At 45.7% G+C, this 12,760-nt stretch overlaps 1 long non-coding RNA gene across 1 annotated transcript; it reads left to right on the top strand.

Moving 5' to 3' along the window:
* The first annotated feature begins 8,859 nt into the window (after nucleotides 1-8,859).
* LOC140724222 (uncharacterized) lies at nucleotides 8,860-11,960 on the top strand. Its single transcript, XR_012098067.1, has 3 exons — nucleotides 8,860-9,025; nucleotides 10,906-11,167; nucleotides 11,777-11,960. It is a non-coding gene; the product is annotated as an uncharacterized lncRNA (long non-coding RNA).
* The last annotated feature ends 800 nt before the right edge of the window (nucleotides 11,961-12,760 follow it).

The following is a 12,760-nucleotide window of genomic DNA, read 5'->3' as shown; positions in this document are numbered from 1 at the left end:
TCTGATCCTTGTTTCCGAAAACTCACGTATGCTGCCTTCTTCCATCTGAGTAGATTCTCTACCTCAATTGTCACCTGTGGTTTCTTCACCCTACCATTCTTTATCTTCCTCACTGGGACAGGTTTATCCTTCACATCCTGCAAGAGATCTCTAAACATCGACCACATGTCCATAGTACATTTCCCTGCAGAAACATCATCCGAATTCACACCTGCAAGTTCTAGACTTATAGCCTCATAATTTGCCCTTCCCAAAATAAAAATTTTCCTGTCCTGTTTGATTCTATCCTTTTCCATGATAATGTTAAAGGCCAGGCAGCGGTGATCACTGTCCCCCAGATGCTCACAGACTGACAGATCTGTGACCTGACCCGGATCGTTACCTAATACTAGATCTAGTATGGCATTTCCCCTAGTCGGCCAGTCAACATACTGTGACAGGAATCCCTCCTGGACACACTTAACAAACTCCGCTCTGTCTAAATCATTGGAACTAATCAGATGCCAATCAATATTAAGTAAGTTAAAGCCACCCATGATAACAACCCTCTTATTTGTGCTCATTTCCAAAGTCTGCCTCCAAATCTGCTCCTCAGTATCTCTGCCGCTAGCAGGGGGTCTGTAGAATTCCCCCAGTAGAGTAACTGCTCCCTTCCTGTTCCTGATTTCCTCCCGTACTGACTCAAAACAGGATCCTACTATATTGCCCACCCTTTCTGTAGCTGTAATTGTATCCCTGACCAGTAATGCCACCCCTCCTCCCCCTTTCCCCCATCTCTATCCCTTTTAAAGCACTGAAATCCAGGAATATTGAGAATCCATTCCTGCCCTGATGCAAGACAAGTCTCTGGAATGGCCACTATATCATAATTCCATGTACGTAACCAAGCTCTCAGTTCATCACCTTTGTTCCTGATGCTTCTTGCATTGAAGTACACACGCTTTAGCCCTTCTACATTACTACCTTTACACCCTTTATTCTGCTTCTCTTTGCTCAAAGCCACACTAGATGTTAGATCTGGCTTCACTCCATGCACTATACTTGCACTACTCGCATGACCTTTATCCTCCTCCACCTCTCTATCTGCTCTAATACTCTGGTTCCCCTCCCCTTGCAAATCTAGTTCAAACCCTCTCCTGTGCCTCCTAAACTTTTCTACTATGCTTCTAGCATCGAACTATCCACAGCCCAGTCGAACATTAGTCGAACCGTGCTCAAACATTTGACGCTTGAACTTGCCAAAGGTCTAAACAACATCTAGCTGCGACAACTCTCCAGTATCAGTTCTGGCCCTCCGAATTTCAACCCCCTTCCACTCCGCTTTAAACCCCCAACCCCATCCCGTACACCACAGGCAAACGTTCCCACTAGGGTATTAGACCCCTTCCAGTTAATCGCAAACCATCTTGTCTGCACAGGTCTCAAATTCACAGGGGCAGGGTCCCGTCACCGGTCGCACTCTCTCTATAAGAAGGAAGGACACCGAATGACCATGGTGTTTAGAAGGGAGAATGTCTCCGACAGATTTATTTGAAGAAATGGCGTAAGACTCGCAGAAAGTTGGGAAGCAACTGTAAGGATTGCCTTGCATCATATTTTATATTCCATTGTGTCATGGAGTCTGCTGAAAACAGAAATGGTTAATCATAACATCATGCTATCTTTGCTCACATCTACAGGTGGGCGGCGACTGTCCAACCGGTTGAACCTGATTTCAGCAGAAAGGCCGTACCCTGTTCTGAGGAATGCGTAGGTGTTGGAACCTGGCCAACATACAGGGCTGCAGTTTGCACAGGGACAAGGAGCTCTGAGCTTCACAGAAAAGCAACCGGCAACGTCCTGCACGTAGGAAGATCTTCTGATTCGGAAACCCGGAGCAACATACACAAAACTCTGAAGAAACACAGAACAGCACAAAACAGTAAATAGTCGACAATTCATTAGCTGAGTGATAAACGTCTTCTCGCCATGCTGGTGTTTGTATCCCTGAGGTTGTGTTTACATGCTGGGATTTTTCAATAACTTATATCAAGATTAAGAACTGTTCTAGAATCAGCAATACACGTTTCATGCGAGGGCTGTACAGCACCATTTTCAAAATACGTTACTTCAGGTGAATACATCGTTATATATCTGTTTCTTTTATTCTGTTCGGGTAGATTGTAATTGTTTGGAGCCCTTCTCGGTGCCTGGTGGAAGTAAAGATTTTTTTGATTATATTGAAGGTCTCGATGCTTGATAAACAGCGGGTTGCAGAGCTATAAGACAGAGAACATGGAACGTAGAACAATACAGCACATTACAGGCCCTTCGGCCCACAATGTTGTGCCGACCCTCAAGCCCTGCCTCCCAATTAACCCCCCAGCCAATATTCCTCCGTATACCTGTCTAGTAGTCTCTTAAACTTCACTAGTGTATCTGCCTCCACCACTGACTCAGGCAGTGCATTCCACGCGCCAACCACTCTGAGTGAAAAACCTTCCTCTAATATCCCCCTTGAACTTCCCTCCCCTTACCTTAAAGCCATGTCCTCTTGTACTGAGCAGTGGTGCCCTGGGGAAGAGGCGATGGCTGTCCACTCTGTCTATTCCTCTTAATATCTTGTACACCTCTATCATGTCTCCTCTCATCCTCCTTCTCTCCAAAGAGTAAAGACCTAGCACCCTGAATCTCTGAACATAATCCATACTCTCTAAACCAGGCAGCATCCTGGTAAATCTCCTCTGTTCCCTTTCCAATGCTTCCACATCCTTCCTATAGTGAGGCGACCAGAACTGGACACAGTACTCCAAGTGTGGCCTAACTAGAGTTTTACAGAGCTGCATCATTACCCCGTGACTCTTGAACTCTAACCCTCGACTTATGAAAGCTAGCACCCCATAAGATTTCGTAACTACCCTATCTACTTGTGAGGCAAATTTCAGGGATCTGTGGACATGTACCCCCCGATCCCTCTGCTCCTCCACACTACCAAGTATCCTGCCATTTACTTTGTACTCTGCCTTGGAGTTTGTCCTTCCAAAGTGTACCACCTCACACTTCTCCGGGATGAACTCCATCTGCCACTTCTCAGCCCTCATCTATATGCCTGGTCACCTCCTCAGAGAACTCTATCATCTTGATAGACACGATCTGCCCTTCACAAAGCCATGCTGACTGTCCCTGATCAGATCACGATTCTCTAAATGCCCATAGATCCTATCTCTAAGAATCTTTTCCAACAGCTTTCCCACCACAGACGTATGGCTCACTGGTCTATAATTACCCGGACTATCTCTACTATCTTTTTTGAACAAGGTGGCAACATTCGCCTCCCCCCAATCCTCCGGTATCATTCTTGTGCACAACGAGGACATCAAGATCCTAGCCAGAGGTTCAGAATTCTCATCCCTCGCCTCATGGAGCAGCCTGGGGAATATTCTGTCATGCCCCGGGGACTAATCTGTCCTAATATATTATAACAACTCCAACACCTCCTCTCCCTGAATATCAACATGCTCCAGAACATCAACCTCACTCATATTGTCCTCACCGTCATCAAGTTCCCTCTCAGTGGTGAATACCAAAGAGAAGTATTCATTGAGGACCTCACTCACTTCCACTCCCTCCAGGCACATCTTCCCACGTTTATCTCTAATCGGTCCTACCTTCACTCCTGACATTCTTTTGTTCTTCACATAATTGAAGAAAGCCTTCGGGTTTTCCTTTACCCTACTCACGAAGGCCTTCTCATGCCCCTTCATGCTCTTCTCAGGCCTTTCTTAACCTCCTTTCTTGCTACCCTATATTCCTCAATAGACCCATCTGATCCTTGCTTCCTAAACCTCATGTATGCTGCCTTCTTCCACCTGACTAGATTTTCCACCTCACTTGTCACCCATGGTTCCTTCACCCTACCATTCTTTACCTTCCTCACTGGGACAAATTTATCCCTAACATCCTGCAAGAGATCCTTAAACATCGACCACATGTCCATAGTACATTTCCCTGCAAAAACATCATCCCAATTCACACCCGCAAGTTCTAGCCTTATAACCTCATAATTTGCCCTTCCCCAATTAAAAATTTTCCTATCCTCACTGATTCTATCCATTTCCATGTTAATGCTAAAGGTCAGGGAGTGGTGATCACTGTCTCCCAGATGCTCACACACTGACAGATCTGTGACTTGATCCGGTTCATTACCTAATACTAGATCTTGTATGGCATTCCCCCTAGTCGGCCAGTCAACATACTGTGACAGGAATCCCTCCTGGACACACTTAACAAACTCTGCCCCATCTAAACCCTTGGAACTAATCAAATGCCAATTAATATTAGGGAAGTTAAATTCACCCATGATAACAACCCTGTTATTTTTGGCTCTTTCCAAAATCTGCCTCTCAATCTGCTCCTCGGTATCTCTGCTGCTACCAGGGGGCCTATAGAATACCCCCAGTAGAGTAACTGCTCCCTTCCTGTTCCTGACCTCCACCCATACTGACTCAAAAGAGGATCCTGCCACATTACCAACCCTTTCTGCAGCTGCAATAGTATACCTGACCACTAATGCCACCCCTTCTCCCCTTTTCCCCATCTCTATCCCTTTTAAAGCACTGAAATCCAGGAATATTGAGAATCCATTCCTGCCCTGCACCCAGCCAAGTCTCCGTAATGGCTACTACATCATAATTCCATGTATGTATCCAAGCTCTCAGTTCATCACCTTTGTTCCTGATGCTTCTTGCATTGAAGTACGCACACTTTAGCCCTCCTACCTTACTGCCTTTATACCCTTTATTCTGCTTCTCTTTGCTCAAAGCCTCTCTATATGTTAGATCTGGCTTTACTTCATGCACTTCTTTCACTGCTCTATCGCTCTGGGTCCAATCCCCCTTGCAAATTAGTTTAAATCCTCCCGAACCATGCTAGCAAATCTACCTGGGATATCAAGTATATCAAGGGATATTTCTCCCCCTTGAGTTCAGGTGCAACCCTTCCAATCTGTACAGGTCCCACCTTCCCCAAAATAGACCCCAATTGTCCAAAAATCTAAAACCCTGCCCCCTGCACCAACTCCTCAGCCACACATTCAACTGCCATCTCCTCCAATTCTTACCATCACGATCACGTAGTACTGGCAGCAATCCTGAGAACGCCACCCTTGAGGTCCTGTTCTTCAGCCTTCTGCCTAGTTCCCGAATCTCACACTTCAGGACCTCATCCCTCTTCCTGCCTATGTCATTGGTACCAATATGTATCACGACTTCTGGTTGCTTTCCCTCTCGTACCAGGATGTCATGCACCCAGTCAGAGACATCCCGGACCCTGGCACCCGGGAGGCAACAAACCATGCGGGTTTCCTTCTCACGTCCACAAAATCTCCTGTCTGCTCCCCTGACTATAGAGTCTCCAATGACGACAGCTCTCTTCTTCTCCGGAAGAGGAAAACATGAAAACTTGGCTACTTGGCTGCGTTTGTAAATGGTGCCGGTGAAGCGAGGCAGCTTGCAGATGGCAGCCAAAAACACACAAAAAAAAATAACTACGCTATTAAAGACCCTCTTTCTGGAGCACGATTTTTGAAGGCATCACCCTGCAATTTCCCTTTCAGAGTTGCAGTTTTGAACCGCCTGTGCGACCCGGTATTTTTACGGTGTTCTGGCACTTCCAGCGAAATGGAGTTTCCAAGGGGCAGTCCGGTCGCGCGGTGCGCACATTAATATTAAATGCACTTTGAACCTTGACCTCTGTATTGGGCTTGTGCACAGGAGTCAGAGGTGAGTTGCAGGTGGAGTGGGTGCTTTCTGGAAGTCTGTTCACAGTGTTCTCCAGTGCACTCTCTTCTGACATACCGGCTTGCGGTATTATATTATGTATATGAATTCGATGAAGAGGAGAAGCGGGTGGGTTAGGAAGATTATGGTTGACAGGAAGTTTGGTGGAGTTCTGGACAGTGTTAAAGATTGACAGTAAAATATTTGTTAGACAGTACAATTTTCCGTAGATTCTACCTGGCCCGTTGAGTTCCTCCAGCATTTTAAGATATGAGGAAATTGCAGCTCCTGTTTCTATTCTCATCCCTGTTCTACAAACAGTCTTTGCATTTGTTTTAGACGCAGCGAGAAAACAAACTATATCCATCAAATCAGAATGTCCTGCGTACGGGACGGGGTCAAACACGATTTACCCCTGTTTGGCTGTTTCTGACCCCTCTGGTATTTTAATGGTTCATCACTTAATAATTTGGACAACGCCTCATACCTGCCGATTTATCGCTGAGTGACACCGGCATTTATACTTGTGAGGAGTTTAACAAAGTAATCAAACGATCCAGCTCAACTACACGAAACTATTTCTTCTTCGGTACAGTATGTATTATCCCGAGAATTGGTCAGAAAGTGTTGGAGTTGTGTGTCTAAAACAGAGACTTCATTTTTATTTGAATTATCAGCATCTGGTGAGGCAGAGATCGCTGCTGACTGAGGTATTCTGATCCGTGTTACTGCAGTTTTGGGTTTGCAATACATGCTTTTAAGATGAACCCCACTTTGTATTTGTTCGGTTATGTGAGCTAACAATTTCCATTAGCTCCATAACATTGACACTGAAACTGAACTTTGCATCATTTCAGTAACGATAGCTTATCTGGGTGATATCAGAAACTGTTGTCAGCAATTCTCCTCTGTGCTTACCAGTGATTATGCGTCACCTTTCTCATTGCCAAGTGACCCTTTCCTGAAGTGAATTATTTCCTTCTTCTGCCTTCACCAGATCCATTTATTTGATATTTCTTTGGGGTCTGTTTTTGAAATGTGAAATTTCGAAACACCATGGAGTCACAGGCTGAAACAGCAAGGAAATATTCCCTTCGGCCCATCATGTCCATGCCGACCCCTGCATCTGCTTGATATTCGCAGTTGCTCCGTTCTGTCAATAACACTCCAAACCATTCCGCTCCAATTGTTTATCCATGTTCGCCTTAAATGTAGCAACTGTGTCCACCTCGACCACTTCCTCAGGCAGCTCACTCGAGGTACTCATTACCCTCTGTGATTCGCGCCTTTTGACCTCTTTTAAATCTCCCCCTCTTATCGTGTATCGCTGTCCCCTCACTCAGGTGAATTTGTCACGTGGAACCTTGTTAAAGCTCTTACCGAAGACCATGTAGACAAAATCCACTGTTCCAGCTAAACCGACCCCCAGCAAATCCAAATGTTTTCTCAGACGCGCTGATTGCCACACTGACCGTTCGCGATCAAGCCTCGGCTATCAGAATGTTGGCAGACCTTGTCTCCTGCAGGAAGCCCATTCGGAACAGAGATGCGATTTCTATGTGGTGAATCTATCTGAGTAGCTAGGGCATCAAAGGTTATGGTGAGAAGGCGGGGGAATGGACTAAATGGGAGATTGGATCAGTTCATGAAATGGTAGAGCACACCCAATGGGCCGAATCGCCGACTGCTGCTCCTCTGTCTTATGGTCTTATGCTCTTAGGAATCCCGTAAATACTGTTCCTGTAACTGAAAGCACGCTCTCCGCCCTGGGGTTTCCCAGCTTGTACTTCCCAGTCGTCGGGATAAATGGAACACAATTACAATGTCCAACCTTTGGAACATTTCCCCGTAACGTACATCTGCTTCAAGATCTCACAATGATCACAATTCCTTCATTTTTAAGCTAGCAATGAATGAGGTTCGGTGTCGACATTGCGGGGGAAATTGAACTTGATCAGTGTGAATGACGACTCCATTAGACGGGAACTGGGGAGGGTTATTGGAAACAGCTGACTTTAGGGAACCCACAGCTGCCGTGTGGAAGGCCTGAGGCTCCAGCTGCACAGTCCACAATAGACAGCACGCTTGTTCCAATAGAAGGAAGGACAAGCGCCTGACTATCAGAGCTCTTCAAATTATCAGACGGCAATGAATTTATCCAGGAGATAAAATGTAAGGATCAGGAGGCTGAAGTAAATTATGATTCTTGATTATTTAATAGTTTAAAAAATAAACTGCCAGAGAACTCAAAATGAAGCTGGTAGTATTGACTCTCCTGAAGTACAACGAAGTGGATAAATCCCCACATCAGGGTTAAGTTTTTTACACAGAGGGTTGTAAGTGCCTGGAATGACTTGCCAGGGATGGTGGTTGAGGCTAAAACATTAGGGGTATTTAAGAGCTTCTTGGACAGGCACATAGATGAAAGAAAAATAGAGGGTTATGGGGTAGTGTGGGTTTAGTAATTTTTTATGGATTATATGGGTCAGCACAACATGGAGGGCTGAACGGCCTGTACTGTGCTGTAGTGTTCTATGATTCGGTGGTTTTATGGTTAGGGACTGCCACAGGGAGTGCAGGTGGTGCGTACAAATGTAATGTTCAGAAATCATTTAGACAGTAGAAGGATATAACAGTTTGTACATGGTCCAGTCGTAGGCAAATGGAAATAGTTCAGGGAGAGATCTTGGTCAGCATGAAGGAAATCGGCCGAAGGGCCTCTGAGATGGTCGATGACGTCATAGATAGGCCTGAAGGGGGAGAATTCCAAAATACCGTCTCTGAGTGGGCGGAGAATGAAGTATGAAATGATGTGTCTCAGGTGCAGTGTTTTCATCTCAAACCTTATGTCCATCAAGTGGAATTATTGTTTAATGTTTACTTATTATGGAATAATAAATGTTGGATCTCATTTTCAGATACGGAACGGAATCCATTAACTTCCGGATTATATTCCTGATCTGTGCACTAACCGATCCCCTCTGTTTTAACAGAACCTGTTTCCAATGTCTCTGTAACATCTAACGCCAACATACTGATTGAGTACAGCGACACCGTCAGACTAACCTGCTCCGCAAGAGGCACGGATGTCTCTTACCTGTGGCTTGAGGAGAACAGCGTGATCATTCCCGGTGGCAGGTTTGAGTTGAGTGCCGATCACAGCACACTCACTGTTTCTGGAGTGCTCCGGACAGACGGAAATTTCACCTGTAGAGCAAGCAACCTGATAAACAACCTCACAAGCGACCCGTTGCATCTCGATGTCAACTGTAAGTGCCCCGAGTCTCCGGTAGTTACACACAATATTATAAGTCCTGCTGGATACCGGGTTCCGAGTGAGTGGGATTATATTAGTGAACGGTACCCTAGAAATAAACCGTTATAGGCGAGCACCGAAGTAACTGAGCAGTTGATCGGGAGACGGATCCGGGCCTCTCTCGGGCGCTGGTGAATTCAAATTGAAATTTTGAACTTCCAACCTCAAATCGGAGTTGAATTACGGCGACGATGTCGCTCCCACAGAGTCGGTTCACTTCTGGACTTCAGGTGTAAGAATTGTGCCGGACAAACTGGTCTGTCCTGCATGTCTCTTCACACAGAGCAATGCGTTTTGAGCTTTTCCAGTCACCACAGTTCAAAGGCAATTGTGATGTACCTGAGATTTGGGTGGGTGGACATCTCGTAAGCACAAAGCAGGACTTGCAATATCATTCGAATAGACTGGCCGAGGTGCATTGATATCGCGTCTGCCTTATGGACTCCACGGAGTTCTGACTATCACTTCAACTCTATCCATTCAAATCAAATTTATCTCTTCAGAATTCTAATTTTGCTTTGATTCTATGTCAACGCAATGGAATCGGACCCGTATTTGGAACAGTGAGTGCAAATGAGTGTGTTTTTTTTCGGACAAATGGTTTGAAATGGACCATTGAAATTTCAGCGCTGTCTAAGGCCGTTTAGAAACTTTGATAATAATTCCATTCCCTGGAAGCGAGGGACTGCTGAAACCGCCCGCAGTCCTTTACGGCCCAGCTAACCCTCTGACAAATGCCCACAGCTACGAATAGACGGGGAAACATTGCTTCTGTGCACCTGTTGTCCTTTATAGACAATAGACAATAGGTGCAGAAGTAGACCAATCGGCCCTTCGAGCCTGCACCGCCATTCTGAGATCATGGCTGATCATCTACTATCAATACCCGGTTCCTGCCTTGTCCCCATATCCCCCTCTCCATAAGATACCTATCTAGCTCCTTCTTGAAAGCATCCAGAGAATTGGCCTCCACTGCCTTCCGAGGCAGTGCATTCCACACCCCCATAACTCTCTGGGAGAAGAAGTTTTTCCTTAACTCTGTCCTAAATGACCTACCCCTTATTCTCAAACCATGCCCTCTGGTACTGGACTCTCCCAGCATCTGGAATATATTTCCTGCCTCTATCTTGTCCAATCCCTTAATAATCTTATATGTTGCAATCAGATCCCCTCTCAATCTTCCTATTTCCAGCGTGTGCAAGCCCTGTCTCTCCAACTTCTCTGCGTAAGACAGTCCAGACATCCCAGGATTTACGGCCCGGCTAACCCTCTGATAAATGCCCACAGCTACGAATAGGCGGGGACACATTGCTTCTGTGCACCTGTTGATGCGGGAGGTTATAGCTTTCAGATCGGGATAAACATCACATTGTACAGTGGTGTTCCGGCGACTGTCTTCACAGATAGAGACTGAACAGAGAATATTGAATCTGAAAATGGGCCCGACCATAAAAGCTGTCATTGGTGAGTTCCTTTATTTCCACACAAGGTCAGTGACGTCACAGTATGGTGTAAGCCCCACGTGACATTCTGCCCGAGCCCTGATCACATTAGTTATTGCATCCACACTCCAAGCTGCCTTACCGCGGAGAGACGCTGGGTACATTGTTCTGGAAAGGTTTCCTTCATTCTTTCCCACAAACCACACCCCTAGAGAAGTTACAAAACGATCCGCTCTCCTGTGCTATTTACCGCGGGAGGCTTCCAGACGAATGCACTCGCCGGTGTGTAGGAGACTTCCACTGGTGATGGGCTGTTCCTCCTCTCTCGCTAAGAAACTCTGCTGCGCTTCCTGTGTGATTTGTTGCAATCCGTTTTGTGCGTTTGTTTTAGACGGACCGGATCGTCCAGATATCATCACTCAACCGGACTCCCCTTTTCACGTTGCCGGAAGCACCATACGGTTAACATGTTTCACGAAGTCCCGTCCAGATACTGAATTGAATTGGCAACTGAACGATGCCCACCTACAAAGTGGGCAGGAGGTCATCCTCGGCAACATCACTGTGAGCCACACGGGAAAGTATACTTGTGAGGCCTATAACACGGTTACAAAAACGATCAATGCCTCAACCCACGGAAATCATTGTGTTCGGTAAGTAGTCTATTCCTCCGTTTGTTGAGGTCCTATAATTAATGTTGTTGGTGGAGACTCCTGTTTAGACCCTACCGAGCAGCAACAATAAACCTTCCCGCATGGACATTCATGCTTCTCCAGTTCAGGAGCAAACCGTCCCTCCGGTCCCGCTCGCAACTTCACTGGAAGAGAGACCAGTGATCATCATTGGCATGTCCTCCATCTTACGCTAACTCCTTAACCACGTATTAAGTACGAAATCTTGCTGGCTCTGACCTCAACACCACATGGCACGAGTAGCTTATTTTCACCAGCTGTACGGAACAATTAAACTGTAGCCGAGTGCAATTCCGTTTTATTCTGCTTTGATAGGTAATGTACATTCTTGATGCAGGAAAAATCAGCATTGGGTAACCTCTGGCTGGGGAATATATTTCTCACAGTCCCCTTGGGTAACGGCAGTAAAACTTTAAACTCAGTGCCGGTGTTTAGTTAAACTGGAATCTGAACTGATATCGAAACACATAGGGATAACAGCGAGGACTGGCGACGATAATGAGTTGGCGGCATCCAAATATTATGTGCACGTTGTAGATGAAAGTAAGGGCATTTTAATTGTATTTACAGGGCCAGTGACCGGGGTTGCTGTGGTGGCCAATGATTCCACTCCCCTGGAAAAACCTCGATACCATCGCACTGAGTTGTGACGCGTCGGGCACTGTTCAGACACGGACATGGTCCAAGGTTAACCAACCCATCCAGGAAAACGGCAGAATATTTACATCTCCAGACAAGGCGAAAATGACTGTAATCAGTGTGAACAGAAACGATGCTGGGACGTACAAATGCATCGCCAGCAACTCTTTCAGCAATGGCGCTGGAGAGACCGACGTGCAAGTTTACTGTAAGTACACAGTTAGTCAACCACGTTAACGTATCGGATGTGACATTTATTAACATATATTTTCATTGTATAGATGACCAGAGAAGTTCAGACAATCAGATTCACCAGGATAATACTCTAATACATATATGTCAAACTCAAGGCCCGCGGGCCAAATCCGGCCCGCGGTGGAATTATCTTTGGCCCGCGAGATAATATCTAATTACTATTAAAGCTGGCCCCAGTAATCGAAGCGCCTATGGCGTATGATATCGCCAATGCTGAGTTTATTCAGGTACCAGGTTTTCAGGGTCTTTAGTGTTTATTCGGCAGTCTTGCTCGGCAGTCTTCTTCATAAGAAACGGAATTTGTGAAGTGACACACTTTGTAGTTATAGCAGAGACTGAGACACATGAGAGCAGGCTGAGAAAACGGAGGCAACGAAAGCTGCGTTCGCACGCGTCCGACTGATCCGGCCCGCATGAAGCGGCATTTTGCTCAATCCGGCCCGTGACCTAAAATGAGTTTGACACCCCTGCTCTAATCAAAGTTTATTTATTTATCTATCTATCTATTTATTTATTTATTTATTTATTTATTTATCTACTTACTTACTTACTTACTTACTTAATTTTACAGATGGACCAGAGAAGGTCAGAATTGTACCGAAACGTCCAGTTGTGTCCAATATTGTGTCAAACCTGACATTAGCTTGTTTTGCACTGTCA

This window comes from Hemitrygon akajei, unplaced genomic scaffold (genome assembly GCF_048418815.1).
Source record: "Hemitrygon akajei unplaced genomic scaffold, sHemAka1.3 Scf000174, whole genome shotgun sequence".
NCBI lineage: Eukaryota > Metazoa > Chordata > Chondrichthyes > Myliobatiformes > Dasyatidae > Hemitrygon > Hemitrygon akajei.
The sequence above is the reverse complement of the archived record's forward strand: the minus strand, read 5'-3'. Positions and strand labels throughout refer to the sequence as shown.